The sequence below is a fragment of the Watersipora subatra genome, chromosome 3 (genome assembly GCF_963576615.1).
Source record: "Watersipora subatra chromosome 3, tzWatSuba1.1, whole genome shotgun sequence".
In the NCBI taxonomy this organism is placed as follows: Eukaryota; Metazoa; Bryozoa; class Gymnolaemata; order Cheilostomatida; family Watersiporidae; genus Watersipora; species Watersipora subatra.
Window position 1 is genome coordinate 13085615 of NC_088710.1, and position 19973 is coordinate 13105587.

The following is a 19973-nucleotide window of genomic DNA, read 5'->3' on the forward strand; positions in this document are numbered from 1 at the left end:
TTGTGCCTTTGTTAAACATTTATTCATTTTTAAAATTACACTCGCAATCTATCAAACTCCAAATTTGAAAGCTTTCAGTAGATACGCTTTAGAATGACATATCTATGAATGACATATATTTATTGCATTTGTTTTACTGATTACAGGATGTTTATGTCATCCCACCAGCTGAAGCAGCTTTGTCAGTTTGGAAACTGCCATAAAGGAGAAAGAGAGACTTGAATGTGTGCTGCATAAACCATGATGTTTTGTTTGAGTTTGCTGCAGTAGATGAATTTGTCTTATTGTATCAGCTAAAACTATGTGAATGGCCACGACTTGATGAATATTTTTAATAAAAGCTTTATGCCAAGATGAAAATTTTTTGCTTGTAAAAATTATATAATAAAATAATATTGTTGAAGATGATGCAAAACATGATTTGCAGAATATTGTAGTGAATTGGATACGGTATATGGATGTCCGCAGAACTGGAAAATGTGAGTTCAAATCCAGTTTGCAGAAGACTTCTCATCCTTAAAACTCTATCCCTATGTATATTCTTTTCAAAGACACAGCTTGCTTATTTTACTTACGGTAGTGAGAAACTAGTGTTCGGTGTGGGCAATGATATACAGCCCCGTTCCAAGGATAGGCGACGGACATGTGGGCGGGGCTTTTTGGGAGGCTGTATATCGTTAGTGTGGGTAGCGGCGGAACTGTGCCGATACAAAGACCTTATTCTACATAGTTTGCTAGACAGAATTACTGTAGACCGGTAGAATTGGTAGTCGGTACTCAAATGTTTACACAGCATTTGGAGAAAGTGAGTAAGACAAGTTTTCAATTTTCCTTGTTTGAGGCCTTAGAAACATTCATAATAATGTATCTTTAGCGAGATTTAAAATTTTATTCTAACGAACATGAGCAAATACAAAATTAAATATATGCCAATAGAGCCGCGTAGGACTAGACTTTTATCGCAAATAGCCGATGTGAATACAAGATATATTGACAGATGAATCACGTGTGACATCATTTTGGGCAAGTCTGGGCATGTTTTTTTGGCCTGAGCGTTTTTACCGCGATCAGATTTTTTCGATTTTAATCTTCAAATATCTTGGCAATGAAATCGCCTAACACAACAAACAACATATCAACTTATAGAGAAAAAGAAATGCTTTCTTTTAAAATCAACTCAAATTTGACGCAGCCACATCTTTAAACTGTATACCATAAAGGTTGCAACAAGACTACAACAGACTTTTATAATTAGCCTAGCATCAATGAATTGATCGGACAGCTGCAACATGGAAATTTTAAATACTGGTGGGAGTATCTAGTCATTTATTTTTGTGTAATGATTTACTGGAAGACAATTCAAAATTCTAGAGGTTGAAAAATACCATAATTTTTTTAATAATTTTTTATCTAAATCAATTTTTTCTGTTAAGGATTTTTTAATAGATTTGATTTTGTTGTTCATTTTTGTTCATGTAAATTGTCTGTGTACGACATTACGCATCAGAATGCTGGAGAATCCACTTTTCGGTATGCATTGGGAACTTACATCATTTAATTCGACAAATTTCTATATTTCCTGCATTCAACAATCATGTAAAATTATGTGCAATCTACATGTAAATTAGTGGAATGAACCACCTAGTAATTTCGTTCGAGGTAGAGAGCCAAAGATTGAGGATTGAGACTAGAGGATTGAGAGCCAAAGGCAAAAAACGCACTATGACATATTTAAGTTCATTCTTCCTTGGTGTGATCGATGCTGTTGATTATACGAAATATATATGCAAGCTTGCCAGCTTCATCAGTACTTAGCCAGTTTCTTACTTTTAAATGAATGAAACCAAAAGCGGAGAATACTCTTTTGATGTTTGCATGTGAGCTGAGTGCAGTAAGTAGTTTGTATACTGTCAATACTAGCAAGAATTTTCCAGTATGTGATGGGTTGTACTACTTTTTTGGTAAAACGATTTGGCATAAAAGAAACCTCTTTTTCTTGATACTTCACCAACAGTAGTAGAAATTTGGGATTTACTCACTGTACATATATAAATGTTATTGAGTTCCTCTCAGCAGATTCTTTTATGATATTTTGCATGAGTAGATAATTTAGATAGTGATCTAGTGCTGGATTGACAAATACCTGTTCATCTAACTTTTTTAAAACACCAGTAATAACCCTTTCACTACCATCCATGTACTAATCTAGCTATCGGCCTACCACTAGCAATTTTACCGAAAATTGCCAATTTTGTTTTATGATATGTATACAATGTTTTTCAACTTTAACCTCTATCTAGAACATTTTCATTATATATTTTATTTTGCCAACATGTTAACAAATACTACTATGAAAAAAATTCAACGTATCTATACTTTGTGCGTTGCTAGAGCTATGTGAAGCTACATTCAATACGAAGCTAAAACAATCCTCTACAATGTTCCTTATTCTTACAAAATTATTTCACTACTATCAAAGTCAGTGTTGCTACTTTAATTATCTGTGTAATCACGAAAATCTGAATTTGAATCGGCTATGTCATCAACATAAGTAATTCTCTGTTTTCTAACTCGGGAGGTACTTATGAAAGTCATAAATAACACTAAATAGTTCGAACGTCAGAAAGATGTTTGTTTTTATGTTGAAAATTTCTATAAAAATTTCTTTAATTACTTTGTGATTTTAGGCTAATTTTATAGAGAAATCTTAGGAAAACACTGTCAATACCATAAAAGTCCTAAAGATCGTTGGTTATGTTGTCAACGATTAAAAAAATTAAGTTACTACGCAATTGCTGGAAAAGTCGCGAAAATGTGTCTACGGCAGTCGACAATAGACTACGCATAAATGTGTCTACGGCAGTGAAAGGGTTAAGTACATCTTGTAGCTTTGCTTTAAACTGCTTCCATTTACAAATGTATCTCAACTAAATAAACTAATATATCTTAACTCAAGATCCTTCTGTAGCATTGTATTACACATGCAGTTAATTACCTCCATCTCAATTGCTAATTCATGATAAAAGGAGTGTTCACTTATTTGTTACACACATCAAAACAAAATTGTTTGCCAGAAAACACTGCGTTTCGCATATTCATGACGAAAAAAATATAGATCATCATTTTTCCATAAAAAATCATGATTGAAATCATGACTTAAATCAATGATTTAAAATCATTTGATTCTTTCGTGCTAACCATGATCATTTCAATGTCATTTCTATGATGACAATAAATATTACAGGTGCTAAAAGTTGAGTAATTAACAGATGTTTATTCACACGCATCGATCGCCGAGTGTTTCATACACTTGATTTTCACACAAATGATTTTCCACAATTTATTGGAATTCCAGGGTGTAACTTGATGGCAATTATATGTGCATAGGTCAAATTTTAATAATGTATATACCAACCGTTGTATGTAATAGCTCCTTGCATCTTTGGTATAGTCACTAGCGCAAAATCTTTACTTGAAAAGCATTTATGAGACAATTAAGAAAAAATGTGTGCACTAGATAAGCTTCACTAATATATTCACACACGGTGTGCTGTAAGCACAGAGTTGGAAAAATAGTGTCGTGCTGCATATAATGGTAAGTCATCCAACACTATTTACTTTTGTTATAAGTTGCCCGACTCTTCTGTGGACAAAACATATTTCAGGCTATCTGTATTAGAATGGCGCCTTTGTAAGAAGCAAAACCAACATGGTGCAGGACTAAATTGGGAACGCCAACTGCGCAAAGTCCTTTATTGAAGACGTAAAAATATACCAAAACAACAAATACAGAAAAACGATTTGATCATGAAAGCAAAACAGTGACGTTCTATACCATATCTGCACAATGGAACAACACCGGCTAAAGCCATCGTCAACTACAGCAGCGAAAAAAATACAATTCTTACTTTTATGAGCGCATCTTTGCTAACAAAACAATTATTTACAGCACTGCGTATTTGTTGGGTTTCAAAATTAGCCATTTGCTCCACTCGAACACGTGTTATGCAAAACCAATCACGCAACATAGATTTTTTATATTGATTACTACAACTGAAATACAAGTTGTCAAAGTAATAGAACGGTATGTCAAAACTAACAGTTATTATGTCTGTCCAACAATCAAATGAATACCGAACACCGAATCCGCTGCATAAAACAGCTTTATTTTAAGCGTGACAGTAATTCCTGCAAAAAGCTGTTGAAAAGATAGTCCGACTGCGTCAAAGCACACATAACGAGCCTATGTATGGTTTGATGCAGAATCTGTGACGCAAATTTCGATCAAGCTGCAGCAATTTTATTAGTCTATGACTGGACGTCGGAACCTGGTACAGTCAGTTTACGATTCTACGTTCTACTCAGGCAGAACTTGTGCTCAGAACGCGATCATACATGTAGCTAGTAATCATGAAAACATTCATTATTACGAAAGTGGATAACTCCCTTACAAAGGTCAACGTTGTCCCATCGTTCAATGTAGATCTAATACAAAATATTTGCGCGAAGTCTAGCATTCTGGCTAATCTACTGGCCTCTACTTATCATCAAATATACTATTGGTAAACAATGCAAAAAAATAAAGTGAATGCATGAGAGTATTTCACGATGTTATTGGTTATTGTATCATCATTACTTATACACTCAATGCTAAGTTTAATATGTGACATACTATTAATACTGTTCCAGAACATTATAATGGTTCATTACTGTATGTGAGCTGTAACCTATGTAAGCTGCAAGCTATGTAAGCTGTGAGCTATATAAGCTGTAAGCTATGTAAGCTGTACTAGTTCGGTTACATAAAAACTTATATTACAGTATGTATATATATTATATATATATAGCCTATATTATAGTGAGTATAACTTATACTACAGTGAGTCGTTGTCCTAGCCTGTCTCTATTTGAGTTATGTTAATATACTTATGACAATGAAAAAATATTCATCAACTTAATTCAGTGAGAGTGCATATACAAATATTGAACATGGTGACCTGGATTGTATTGAACCTCTTCTGACACTGACTGAACTTAATATTGCGTGTGACGGGTAATTTTCAATGCTTTGTCAATGGATATTTGTATGAATATTATCATCATCTACGACTGATCGCATATGGTTGAAGCTTATTATAGACCATTCACCCAAGTTGACTAGGTTTCTAATGATGCATGTCCACAGTTCTAGTTATGGTGCAGAGAAATGGAGAGAGTTTCAGGTGGACTGCTTGCTGACAAAACCGATGTCGTCTCTGCATATGGTTTGGTGTTGAAGCTGAAAAGCTCATTGAGACTAGCACTAGTGAAAATTCAACTCTCAACTTAGACGCAGCTATCAAACTTCTGGATCAATCGGCTACTTTTCTTAAACATGAAGCTTCCTTCATAGAGGCAAGGGAGAACTTTTACAACATCAAACCACATCCACATAAGAACACAACTACATACTTTTCTTGAATCGTAGCCTTGAATTCTTGAAGCCTAGTTTCACTAGGGGGAGATGGAACCGTCCTTCTTGAGGATATTAGCTGATCATAGAAAAGCTCTCTGTTGCAACAACAAGCATTTCTTATTGTTTTCCACATTCAGGTTGTCTTAAGTGCCAGGTCCTGGTATTTCTCAAGCTTCTTTGATTTTTGCTCTCCTTGAAAATCATAAGAGACAGCAACATCTGCAATCAGTGTTTCTGACCTCAGGTTATCTACTACTACACCATCAGGCCTTCTAGCTTCTATAACCCTGTCCTTCTATGCGAAGTCTCACACGGTCGCTCCGTTTTCATTTTCTAGCACTGATTCAGTTAGATGGTCAAACCAGTTCTGGTTTTTTTGAAACCCTTGGTTACCACTCAGTTCCCAGTAAAGGATTGAAGCCGCTCGATCGTGTCTCTTTTTATATTCTCCATGTGTTGACTTTTCACATTGACTGAGCAGGTACATCACCATTTTATCCCACTCACCGCACTTCTTGCTGCCCATTTCTTTCATGACCTTCACTTTGTAGTTTTTCATGGGAAGTACCTGACCTTGAGCAGCTAGAATTATTCTTTCTGTTTCTTTCTTCAGCCATCTAGTTTTCAACCAATTTCATGAGTGGGTGTCTGTTTCTGTCTAAACTATTTAAAAGTAAATTTTTTTCATGACTATCTAAAAGGTATTTTTGGTGTTATCACCTGCCATATATGTTTTACAGATAAAACAAGCTACAATGGTGCACTTGCAGAAACACAAAGTTCTATTAGACTAAATTGGTAACTTTGGCCAAAATAGCCTTATATTCAAGTACTGACAACTCCGAGAATCTTACAGCTTATGTTGGGTTTTCGCATTATTTCCATTTATAGATGCCAAAGGAGGCGTTTGTCATGTATTTTAGGCTAGTCAGTTTTTTCGAATAAACGGTACTGTTTCGTAAGACTTGTTTATACAGGTATCTTTTAAACCAAGGTATCTAGGGTATGAACCATAAGGTACGAGTAAGTTGTCTGGTGATGAGGCCACAAAAGGACATCTCTTGCATGCAAACTATGAAGACCATGATTAAATTCAGCAGAGCTGGGTAGGCTGTAATCAATGTTCTAGAATATTGTCACTGTTCTAGAACTGTTCTCACTAAACTATACGATAACAGTTCAGATTTTAATGTATTGACTAGGTCAAACCTTTCTTTATAAATATTCCTATTAAAGTTCAAATTAAAAGTTTATAGCGTTTAACTAATTATAATAGTAAAATTAAAACAACTAAAAGTCTAAGGGAAGCCAACACTAGCAGAAAATAGGTAAGGGAAAGCACCCTAACAGAAACCCCACACTCATAACCATGATGAACTCAAATATTACAAAACATACTACTGAAGTGAATGAAAAGGCTAGCATTGTTAGACATATTGATCGTATTGATCCATATTGATCAGAGGCAACTGAGCACCATTTGTTGGTAGTTGTTTGCAGTACGGCCCTTCACCGTGCGGATGATAGACACACCGAACAGTAAGGATTTGTGTATGTCAAACACATTCAAGTCTTTGAAAACAAGTACAAAGTTACTTGAAAATTCTTTGGTCCATGCTCCCGGCGCTTCAACCACTATTGAGACAACCGTTCACCTTGCTTTCCACATTATCTTAATTTCTGTTTTTTTTCAGGTCTTGATAGTTCATGATCCTCTGTCTCTCTGTTGTTGGCATTTGTATCTATGGGGCAAGCGACATCGATGATGGTGATGTGTCATTTTTTTTCATGGATATTATGGACATTAGATACTATATATTATGGATATGTCTGGTCTACTTGTGTGAAGTTCTTCATCAACATAGGTATTGAAGTCATATAGTAGTAGCTTGGCTTTCTCATTTTCAATGGTAGGCAGTCGATTGTGTCTGATGTAGTTTTATTACTGTGTGATTTAGCCCATTGAAGCCTTGTTTTTAGTGTGCCATCAAAATTTGCTGGCATCTTCATATTTTCTTAATGCGCTGTGATGGCGTTTGTCAGCACCTTCCTCACTATACTCTCACTCTCCGCTAATACAGTTTCAGCATTTTTCCCCATTTCAAATGTACGGGTTTTTCATTAGCACTCGGTATTTTTTTATATGTTCCTTCAGCTTGGATGCTCCTTCACCCGTGCATCCTTCAAACAGTGGGGAATTTCCACCTTGAAACCTGGCCGTGCTCACGTATTTCTTAAGGTGATATTTCCGCTGTTTTTCCTTGATTTTCTCATCTATGTTTTGTCACTAGGTCACACCATGTCTATTATTTTCACCAATTTTTGGTTTTTTTCCTCGATTGTCACGTCTGGTCAGTGGGCGGTTGTTTCCTTTCTCATCTGGTCGTCAAAGTCTCAACACAACTCTGCCTTTTCATTTTTCAACGCAGAGCCTCTTCCCCATTTTAACTTGTACCAGCATTGGTCATGACACGGCATGTTATTCTATTTGACCCATGCAGTCATCAGAACCATTATTGCATTATTGTTATTATTATCGCATTGTTATTATTATTACTGTATTATTGTTCATATTATTACCATATAGTTATTATTATTACTGCATTAAAATTATTACTGTATTATTATTATTACCGTATTATTGTTTATATTATTACTGTGTTATTATTATAACCGCATTACTATTATTATTATTACCGCATTATTGTTATTATTACCACATTATTATTATTACCGCATTATTGTTATTATTATTAACGCATTATTGTTATTATTACCACATTATTGCTATTATTACCGCATTATTGTTATTATTATTACCGCATTATAATCATTACTGTTATTATTATTGTACTGTAATTATTATTAATTCATTCTATGTAATCAGAGAGTCTTGTATAATTTTTTTTTTTACTGTTTTTGCTTAACAATTTTTCTAGTATCTTTGTATCGACAGTTCCTGTGCAGTCTAAAATTTGTTTCATCGTTAAAGGTATTAGGACTAACACGCATTTAATAAGAAGTAAACAATCATTGCTTTGTATGGCGCATGCTGTTCTATATCCCTGTTATGGGTGCGTTAGCAAGAATTTTTAGGCGAGCTCAACTAAAAAAAATGCTTTATCTGGTACGATTTTGTTTGTGATTGTAATCATTGTCCAAAATCATTTATTTTAGTATAAGATTAACAAGGATAATAAGAATGATAAGAAAGATTGCCTTTATAATTTAAAGAAAATCAAAATTATGTGGTTGAAAGTTATCTAACCCTGAAAAATAGTAAATGTGATGTATATAATATGATAGTGACTCAATTTCTGTATTAATAGTTATCATGACTCATCGTGTCACATGTCGCTCAAAAATGAGAAAATGGGCAAGACGGCTTTCACAAATTGGCTCATCTAGTCTTCATGTCATCTTGTACCAAAAGCCACAATATATGGTGGTCAGACTACCAGTTAACTACTACTGGCATGTTTAAAGCTGCCCATACTATCGGAGAGTTGTTTCCTCATTTCACTTCTTTTTAGTTTTTCTAATTTAGGCACACCACCACAAATGGTATATCCTGGTACAGAATATGTTGTGACCATTTGCTCATGAGATTTGGCACAGGGATGATTGTGCTTAGATGCTATGACTCCCTTCCTAACACCACTTATGGTGGTCCTTCTGTGATTTGAACCACAAACCTACCTGATTGTAAGCCAGCAGACTAACCACTGAACCACGGCTGCTACCTTCCTTATCTCACTTTTAGTTTACTGATCTTAAATACTGTTAACTGCTCAAAAAATCGTTTTGCCACACATTTCATTAGACAATGTAATGATATAAAAAATGAAAAACTAACTTTTTATATCTTTGCCAAATTGTACAATGTTTATTATAAAATATCCAAAGCATGATAAATAAGTGTACATTTAAAAATCTTAAAAATTTAATAACTATTTTCGAATATGTGCAATTATTAGGAAAGGAAGGCTGTGAGATGTCAAAACATTATTGCAGCCCGTACGTACAAAAATTCAAAAAATTTGCATCATTTCGTGTGTTTGAAACAATGGTCTTTTCTTGTACAACAGATTGGCCACACTAACCATTTTATGAGGCCTGTGCAGTGAAGTTTTAGAGTTGTCGGTTGGTTCTAAGTCTAGAGCAGACAACCCCAAATCACTTGTTTGAAATCTTGTTTAATATGAGGAATCTGTATACATAAATATGTACTTGTATATACATATTTATAGTATATATACATATACATGTACATGTATATGTATATATGCATATATACTAGTACCCTGACAGTCCAGTGTGCTGTGAGAGATCATCAAGTGTGCTGATAAAGTACGGAGAATAACTATGCGCACAATTATTACTAGAAGCGTCAAGACAGTCAATGGGCACCCCTAGTAGAGTGTCGCTTTACCAAGCTGAGAGTCACTAGTGTAACCCTGTTGACAGCAATAGTTTTTCCTAGCTTTTCACCATGTGTTCAGACAGACGAACAGACACGGCTAATATTATAGTAAAAGTGTAAATTGTTCTCTAGCAGCCTGTTGTTCTAAATATATACTGTAGTTGCAAAATACTCTATCGCTACAAATTCAGTTTACCATGCATGAATTTCAGAGGTTGTGTAAACTAGACCTTTTGTACATTGGTGAATTCGAAATGTCTGTGTGGCTCAGATTTCAATCACACTAACCAGGTCAACGAGTAAGTTAATAATCGGTTTGTAAATTATAACTGCCTTGAGATTATGTGACATCAATTGAGTTGCACTGATTTACTTTGCCATTTTTCTGTCTATTTCCTTTGTAAAACCTTCCGCTACACTAGCCATAGATGGTTTGTGCACTCAGAAGAATTGAGAACTTGCAGAAATTAGTCAATCATAAAAATCTATTTATTTTTAGAACACTAGCAATAATGACAATAGTGATTTATAGTTTAAAATTGTATATATATAATTTTATATTTAAATGTATTACCATTAGGCTTTTGGCTTTTTATATTGTCATACTGTCAAATTAAGGTCAAACTAACGTCAAATTAAATGCAATAATTTATATATTTATTCTGTATCATACTCTATTATGTGTGTACCATATTATGAGGGCAGCCATGGTTCAGTGGCTAGTGCGCTAATGCTTAATCGGTAGGCCAGTGGTTCAAATCCCAGAAGGAGCATTGGTGGTACACAACAGTAGAAGGGTGTATTAGCATCTTGCCACAATTTTTTCAGTGCCAAATCTCATGAGCAAATAGTTACAATAATGTGATAAACTACAAAATATAAATAATTTCAATTTCATGTAGTCTGAGTTACAATGGCTCTGTATTACTATCATAAACTCTACTACGTTCCAATGGTTTCTTGTAGCACCAAGGCTATCAACTGTCTTTAACCAAAAGGCAAAAAGATAATAATAGCCTCGTTGCATTGAGTAATACCTTAATAATAGCTTAGTTTCTCGAATATAATTTAGTTTTTTGCATTTATTTTTTCTGCATATGTATATAGAATCTATTTGTTTTAATGCTTTATATAATTACCTGTCGTATAAATGTGAGAGGTCGTATCATTTTCAATGCAAATAAGGCTTTTTATACAGTGCGCAATAGGCTTCCAAAGTGAAAATTGTCAATGTGTCTTGGACTTTTGAGAATTCAAGTCATTCTCAACATTTATGAAAATGTAATGATTGTAGCAAGCGTTTGCTGTGACCTTCCTAAACGTCAACAAATAATACTGTTTAAAATCCAAACTATCATCTTGGAAGACAAATTTCTCAGCTTTTTGTGTTGACCATATTGACCAGCACCACTTTTGATAAAAAACTGTATTTCAAGTTAAATTGCTTCGATTTCAATTTCAAAAACAGTTTTGAAAAGCTGAGAAATTTTTCTATTACATGGACTAAAAACAATTTAGTGGTTTGACCTCATTTGTATTGAAAATGATATGACCTCCGTAAATGGTTTATCTTAGTAAAGAGTATATATATACTCTCTACCAAGATAAATCATTTGTGGTAGCGACCCATACATCAGAAAAGCCAAAAGAAGAAGATAATATTATTAAGTAGTTACGTTTCATGTTTTATTCTGTACTATACATTTTATTTTATGTTTACTATATTTATGGATAGCAATTGTGGGTGCGTGCTAGCAATAGTTCTTCCTGCATAATTGCAATATCACAGTAGATATTGTTACTCGAGATCATTGAATTTGAGAAAAATATTCATTTTTTATTTAAAAAAAATATTTGTTTATTTTTTATTTTTTTAAATTATTTGTTTAGTTTTTATTTTTAAGAAATATTTATTTATTATTCATTTACTTTTATTTACTTTTGGTCTCATATCTCTGATTAAATGGTTTATAACCATGCCCTTCCTACTGCTAGCTCTGTGTAAAAATGACAAAAACATTTGTATATAGACTTTACAACAAAATATCTCAGAAGGGCGTTTTATGCGTTACAAGTTTAAATACTGTATGAAAGTTAGTCTATGATAAGATACTCGTCTAAAGGCCATAGTGAGTAAAGTTTCTTTGGGGTTGTCCACTCATATTTTTAGAGAAAACAACTCAATCATCATTCGCCTGTTTCCGATAGGCAGGTGGCAACGGCTTGGTCACGTTGAGTTCAAGCTATAAATAGCCTATAGAAATACAAGCTGATATTATCTACACCCTATAGAAAACCTTTGTAAGAGATTTGTAAGGGTGTGTGATTAGTGTGGGTAATTTCATTCCCTCAATTCAATTCATCCCAACTCAGCTCGATGGTTTTCAAAAGCCTTGGCATCATTCCAGCGATCAGCCTTCGCCCTGAGCAACGGATGTTGAATCGAGCTATTGTATGTAATGCATGAGAACGCTTGTACTCGGAGAGTCGTGTTTCCCTTCACAGTTTTATGTCTATTGTTCGTGGTGTGCAAGCCTTCTGCTTCATATACTCAACTCTGGAAATACACAAAAGAGCAAGGAAAAATTATTATCCAGATTTAGTCTGCTATATTGTTTCGTTGAGGCTGAATCTCTCTTTAGATAAATTACCTGTGGCATTATATTTGGCAATCAGAGCAGAAAATTTGTTTTTTTTTCTGTACTCCCTTGAGTGGGTCGTGAAGTAGTACTACATCTTGCAGGAGTCTTTCAATGTGTAGCATTAGCCTCGATGCAGTGTCGGTAGGCAGGTAGAAGGCATATCTATGGGGTCATGAATGAGAGACAATCACCTATCGTTGATAAAGTATCTTAGAGCTATTATAGATAACATGGCAAGCATCTTTGAGTCAGACCTTCTCTCCTATTTGCTGACGCACATCCGTTGGCATCAGCAGCGATTCACTTTGAGTAAGGTTTCAGTCTGAAGAGCAGAATGAGCAATAAGGGGGAAGCTCTGGAGACTCAAGTTTAGCATTATTACCGGCAAACTTTAAGGGGCTATGTAGATGTGTCCCTATTTTAGTTAGACTGGTTAGGCTAGAGCTCGCATGAAGTACTGAATGAATAAATGTCAGGGTTGCAAATCTCAGTGACTCCAACAAAGAGCAGTGGGTTTTGGCTATGGCTTTCTATGAACCCAGTCTTTGGCTACAAAAAAGGCATCCGGTTGGTTGCGAAAAATTGTCATTAACTAGACCGACAAGAGACCATAAAACCTTAATGCCACTGACAAGCCACTGCGGATTACCTAATACATGACAAAAAGAATAGGGCCTAATATTATTTGGTAAGCCTAGGGTCTTTCAGCCAACCAGCGACAGGCCACTGGTTGGCCAAGAGATCTTGGTCTTGAATCATATTGGTGATCATCAGACATTTCTTTGAAGCTTTCTCAGCAACCACAGGGAGGAAATTTGGTTGAGCAGTCATAGCTAATACTTTGTTTATTAAAAGGTTCAAAAATTTGTTTTAAACGAGCCTTTCAAGTTTTTGAAGTTTACCGTGATTTTCATGGCATCTAACAAGACTTTTGATGCATTGAATGACTTTGATATCGATGACAGGTCTGTCAAAGGCCATGATGGAGGACGAGTCGCATATGATAGAGAGATATAAGCAGATTAGATACAAAGCGATAATTGCTGGCAAAGAGATTAAAAGGCAAGGTCACATTTGAACCAATGAATTAATCGACAATCCTCAGTATGCGTGAATGTACCACTTTTTCATTCCTTCAAAGTGTTTAAAATTTTCGACAACTATATGTCAATGACTTCTCTTTTGACGCTCACCGTCTCATGTACAATGGTAATTACGAAAATTTCGGATATTTCTTTGGAAAGTTTTGTAATTTAATTGTTTCTAGTAGCCATATTGTCTCTAGCATCGCTGATAAGAAAAGAAACGAAGTTAACACGTTGTTATCAGAGTGCTAGTGTAAAAGGGCAACAAAAGCAAATTTTTAGGGCAAAGAAGTTAGGCTAGAAGCAAGGCCGCAACACCGACTGAGCATGCATACCAATGCTTTCTTCTTGAGAGTTTATTTAAAAATGCAAGTTGTCACTGGTTAAATATTGTCTAATAAAATTTCACTTAACTTTAATTATAACGTCCATTAACTTTAATTTAACTATAATTATTCGGACTTTTTGTTTGGGAAAATATAATAAAAAAACTAGCCAATGATCTGGAAGTGCTGTACAACTCCAAGAACAAACACTATCCAGTCCGGATGCTGTCAACACCAGTGCAGAAAACACTTGCGGTAAACATCGGCTCGTAAATCACCACAACAAGGATTACCTTATTGTGGCTATTTTTAATTGCATACCAAGCATCCGGTGCCCTGTTCATCTTTCCGTTTTAAGAAGATCATGCCCAGCTTGAGGCGTGTTTATAAGCATTCAGTGACCCTTCATCCTTCCATGCATCATGCTGCAGGCAAACCTAACTTGTCTTCACCGTTTTTCATCTCTGCAAACATCTTCACATGCACCCTCATACGATGAAAGCATGACATTTGAATAGCTGACCTTCTCACTTGCTTATTGTCACGTAGTATGATCGCGGGTATTGAAATGGTCACTTACCGTGTTAAAGGGATGAAAGCTGCAAATAGTATAAGAGATATCATTGTATTTACATTAATGTCTCCTAGTAATGACAAGATGCTGCAAACAATTGGTATCTGTATTAGTTTGCCTTGTTCAAAGCCCTTGTTTTTAAATAGTGACTGATTGATCATGGTAAATATATAGACGCTGTCATAATCAAAATAGGGTCGATGGTTTAAAAGGTCAATCTCATTAAAACATACTTGTCAGCTGAATAGTGAAGCTTCATGGTATTTCATTTTTTAATAGAGCTTCATGGCCTCTGAAGGCCTGACTACACAAACCAATGAAAATTGTCTTCTGCATAGCCAACGCATCGGCGACGTGTTGGCACACATTGGTGATACGTGGGTAATGCGTTGTCGATACATCGTTTTGAAGCGAACATATTGATTTACAACGATGGAAATTAAAAAAAAATTTTGAAGTTTTTATTAACTAGAGTCAAATTTTATTCATTTCCAATGCAGACAAGTCGAGTCCAAGTTTGGCTTTCGTACGACAATGACAGCAGATCTTCATCTAAACAACTGTTTACATATGGGTAAAGATATTCTCACCTATAAACAAAAGCCACTAGTATACTTTCAAATTGTTTATGAGACATTTAAAATGTTTAAGATAGTAAAATTGCCAAACGTGCCTTTTCTCTCAACTTTCCATTTCTCCATTCTTTCAGTAGGCTACTAACGGCCTAAAAAAACAAGTTGTCAAACGATTTAGCAGTAACATAGGATTCCTAAATTATAAAGGTCAGGGCTCAAATGTTGTACCAGAACATTTGCGTGATGAATGGAAAGTCAAAAATAAATAATATGTATTCATGTTTTCACAGAATTACTATTATCAAAGATGATTATTAAACATGTCAAGGTTAGTTCAGGCAGCGTAATTATGTACAAGTCTATGAAATTTATATTTTTTACCGCTGCCAGATATTTCAAATTTCAACTATTTATTGCATCACAGGAAGCTATGGCAATGTATGCGTTCAGGAAAGAATGATGTTCATAGTGCTTGGCTTCAAATGGAATTTCTAAAAGCATTCACAAAGTTCAAATGCGGAGAGTGCTTAGCAATGCGTCCGGTTACACAGTTTCCGGACAGAATTCAATTCTAGATGAAGGTGCACTTAAAGCTGTAGTAACCATGGCTTTCCTCCACCTATAATAGAGGTAAAGCTAAACATAACGGTGATTATTCAAGGAAACCAGAGGAAAGAACACCTTCCTTTATTAATCATCATCTAAACCTCTACTGAAGATAAACTGTAGGGTTGCTTTGACAAGTAGCTTGTTTCCTTTACCCAGTATAAAGATTTTTTGAAACTTCTTTTTCTAGTACAAACGAGGCAATTCTGTTCTCCTTAAACTATAGTAGCCGGCAGACAATTCTCACTTCATCATTCGTAGAATGCTTTAGACATCAAGGGTTCTTTCAGGTTCTCTACGTGCAGCCCAAAGTGGTGGACGTAACAAAATATTGAAAAAATGTCTCTTATGGAATGGCTTGCATTCACTTAGTTTTGCGTGCATACTTATAAACATAGAGTTATCTCCTGTATGCTGTTTTCAGTGATATGCCATCAACACAGCAATCACTCTATTGAAAACGCATAAACGAATCCAACAAAACGTTTATAGCATATGCTCTTATTATAAAGAAAGTTTTTGATTATCGTAGCTTAAAAACGTTAAACTACTTAGGAAGATCACAGGCGGTCAGTAGCTAGTGCATCGCTATATATAATTGCTACATACGATCGCTATATACGATCGCTATATACGATTGTATATAACGATCGTATATAGCGATCGCTATATACGATCGCTATATACGATCGCTATATACGATCGCAATATACGATCTCTATATATGATCGCTATATACGATCGCTATATACGATCGCTATATACGATCGCAATATACGATCTCTATATATGATCGCTATATACAATTGCTATATACGATCGCTATATACGATCGCTATAATTGATTGCTATATATAATCGCTATATATAATCGCTATATATAATCACGATATATAATCGCTTATCTGCCGCCAAGGAACTCTACCCAGAACGGTTATTGTGTTTCATCATGTGCTGCATCAAGGCAAAAAGTACTGTACTTTCCTCAAATTTGGGAAGGGTAGACCTATACAATTAAGATTCAAACACCTTACAACTGCATCAAGTATACACTCCTATTCGTAAAAACTCTGAAAGCAAGTCAAGTGATGCAGAGCTCAAGCAATTAGACCTCTTCAGTGTTTTTACTTTATCTTTGTCGTTTCTTGACTCCTACTCATAACACGTCTGTTCTTGTATCCGGTTTTGCTCATTATCAAAGGCTTACGGATAAATATTCGCAAGTTATCACTTTCATTGACAGCTGTGTTTACAGAGGAAATACTATATTCCGTCACAGTCTTACTTCAGGTCCACAAACTTTGCAGGTAGTTAGGCTAGTACTTGACCCAGTAAGCATACAAAATTGACTTCATTGACATTTGCATTGGTTTAATCAAAGGCACACTGTTGCCTGCAGCGAGGAAGCAGTATTTTTCGTTATGGCATTATAAAACTTGGGAGCAGACAGCGTTATAGGTAATGACCTCGAGCAAGGCAAGTAAATGCCGATTTCTGCCTATTCGCTTGCCAAAAGCTTCTCTTCGTGTTCCTGTTACTTTCTCATAATTACAACACAGCACACTTGACTGAGCGCTTGAAATAATTCAATTTGCTTTTTTAAACTCCGATTAGAGAAACGCATTGGTCAATCTGCTGAGCCTTTACCATAAGCCAACTCGGAGTGCCATATGGTGTTAATAATATGGCATGGAATAGCATAGGAAATACAAGCGAGAGCAGGTGCTCTGCCATCTCTTGCATGTGGTGTGACACTTGATATGGCACTGCGCCAAAAAATACTAATCTTTTGTAATTCAAAGCCTGGATACTGTAATTGTGTTGCAATGCATCCTGCATGCCATTGGCCGTCTCTACATTGCGCTATGGAGCGTGAGCATGCGGGCTACTACACATTCTTTTAGAAATATTTACTATTTTTGAACTAGCCCACCCTTCTTCGGACCCTTGAATGACTGAAAAATAGTGGTGGGTTTAGTGTTAAACGCAGATCTGATGTGGCCTTGAAAACCCCTTAGGTCTTGTTTAGCACCCAATATTTTGAAAATTATTATTCATACTTCAATGATAACCAAATATAAACAAACGCCATAAATCTTTTGAGGCCAATTTGTGTCACGGTGAATTTCATCTCCATTAACCGCACTGTTATCTTGTTGTTTGTTAGAGGATTGGCCTTTAGCCATCTTGAAGCATGGTGTCATTGTGCCACACACCACGGCAACAGCTAGCAGGTGCCCTAGAATGTTTGACGCTACACTTAACGAGCACTGGTGATTAATGAATTTGCTAAAAGAAAAACAAGAATTTTATTGAGCTCATTCATTGAAATGTTTTTCGCTTCAGACCATTCCAAGACTGATATGTTTGTTACCACACCATGTCTGATATGTTTGTTACCACCCCATGTCTGATATGTTTGTTACCACTCCAAAACTGATATGTTTGTTACCACACCATATCTGATATGTTTGTTACCACACCATGTCTGATATGTTTGTTACTACACCATGTCTGATATGTTTATTACTACACTATGTGTGATATGTTTGTTACCACACCATGTCTGATATGTTTGTTACTACACCATGTCTGCAATGTTTGTTACCACACCATGTCTGATATGTTTGTTACCACACCATGTCTAATATGTTTGTTACTACTCCATGTCTGATATGTTTGTTACTACACCATGTCTGCAATGTTTGTTACCACACCATGTCTATATCAGACATGGTGTGTCAGACATGGTGCCATTCATTACTACTCCATATCTGATATGTTTGTTACCACACCATGCCTGATGTTTGTTACCACTCCATGTCTGCTATGTTTGTTACCACACCATGTCTGATATGTTTGTTACCACTCCATGTCTTCTATGTTTGTTACTACACCATGTCTGCAATGTTTGTAACCACACCATGTCTGATATGTTTGTTACTACACCATGTCTGATATGTTGGTTACCACACCATGTCTGATATGTTTGTTACCACTCCATGTCTGCTATGTTTGTTACCACACCATGTCTGGTATGTTTGTTACCACTCCATGTCTGATATGTTTGTTACTACACCATCTGTGATATGTTTGTTACAACACCATGTCTGATAAGTTTGTTTACACCTACCATGGCAATTCATGGCGTGTCCGTGTGTCGTCTTCAGAAATCCGGCTATAGATCTTAAAATATTGGAAAAATATTCCGTACGGAAGAGAATTCAATCTTGGACCTAGCCAATGACCAATCTGACACCTTGACCACTAGACTACAGAAGTTGAATTGCTAACCTGTCAATATAAGTCATTATATCAGGGCAAAACCTAACTGCTTTGCGTATGACCCGGGTCATAGCATAACGTCACGGGAGGCTGTTTGCTCACATTATTAAACTGGCTAATAGCAAAACTCTCACAACTTCTCATTGTTTATAAGACAAAAAACTTTTCTCATGATATGTAGTTTGAAAGTTAGAAAGGCAAATGTTGTTATATGTTAAATACAACCCATTTTTTCTGTCCAAATACTCTTCTATTACACGGGCAACTCCGGGTGGCACAGCTAGTAAATATATATAGAATTATTTTGGTATGTGAGTGGTGCAGATAATAGCGGGGATGGTCGGTAAGCTGGATGTTGCAAGTTCAAATCCAGCATCGTACTGCCTTTTTTCCAACGTTTAACAGCGGCTTCTGACAGACGGATGGACTTATTATAGTAAATATTGTAGCATAACTTGAAACAAATCTGTTTTCAATTTGAATTTAAAATATGAATATGTGGCGTGGATATTAAGCAATCTGTCTCTCTTCACTGCTCATTGTCCCCACAATACCGCAAGCCTAGCAAATAAAAGTTAGCCAGAACAGCGATTCCATAGCTCTCACCGGAGAATACAAGCGAGGTCAGTAGCCACAAGGGTGTGAGTGATTGTAACTAGCTGTAATTTATCAGTCTATCAAGGAAAAATCGATGAATCCAGTTCCGTTACAATGGCTATTTAGTATACGATAGACTTCCGGCAGAATTAATTATCGTTAAACGCAACACTTATCTTCTAAACAAACACGATAAGCCGAGGGCACTACAAAGCTTGAAACTCTCTTGGCCTGCATTGTTTCACAACCTGAGGTTGTTTTTAACAAACCAAAGCTATGACAAACATGCCTATCTTCATTACATTTGTTGTTGATATACAATCGGATGTGGAAAACTGCCTAAAAGGCTGGCCATACCAGTGATTATTACGTACGTACCCGATCGCTATAAGGATGCGGGCATAA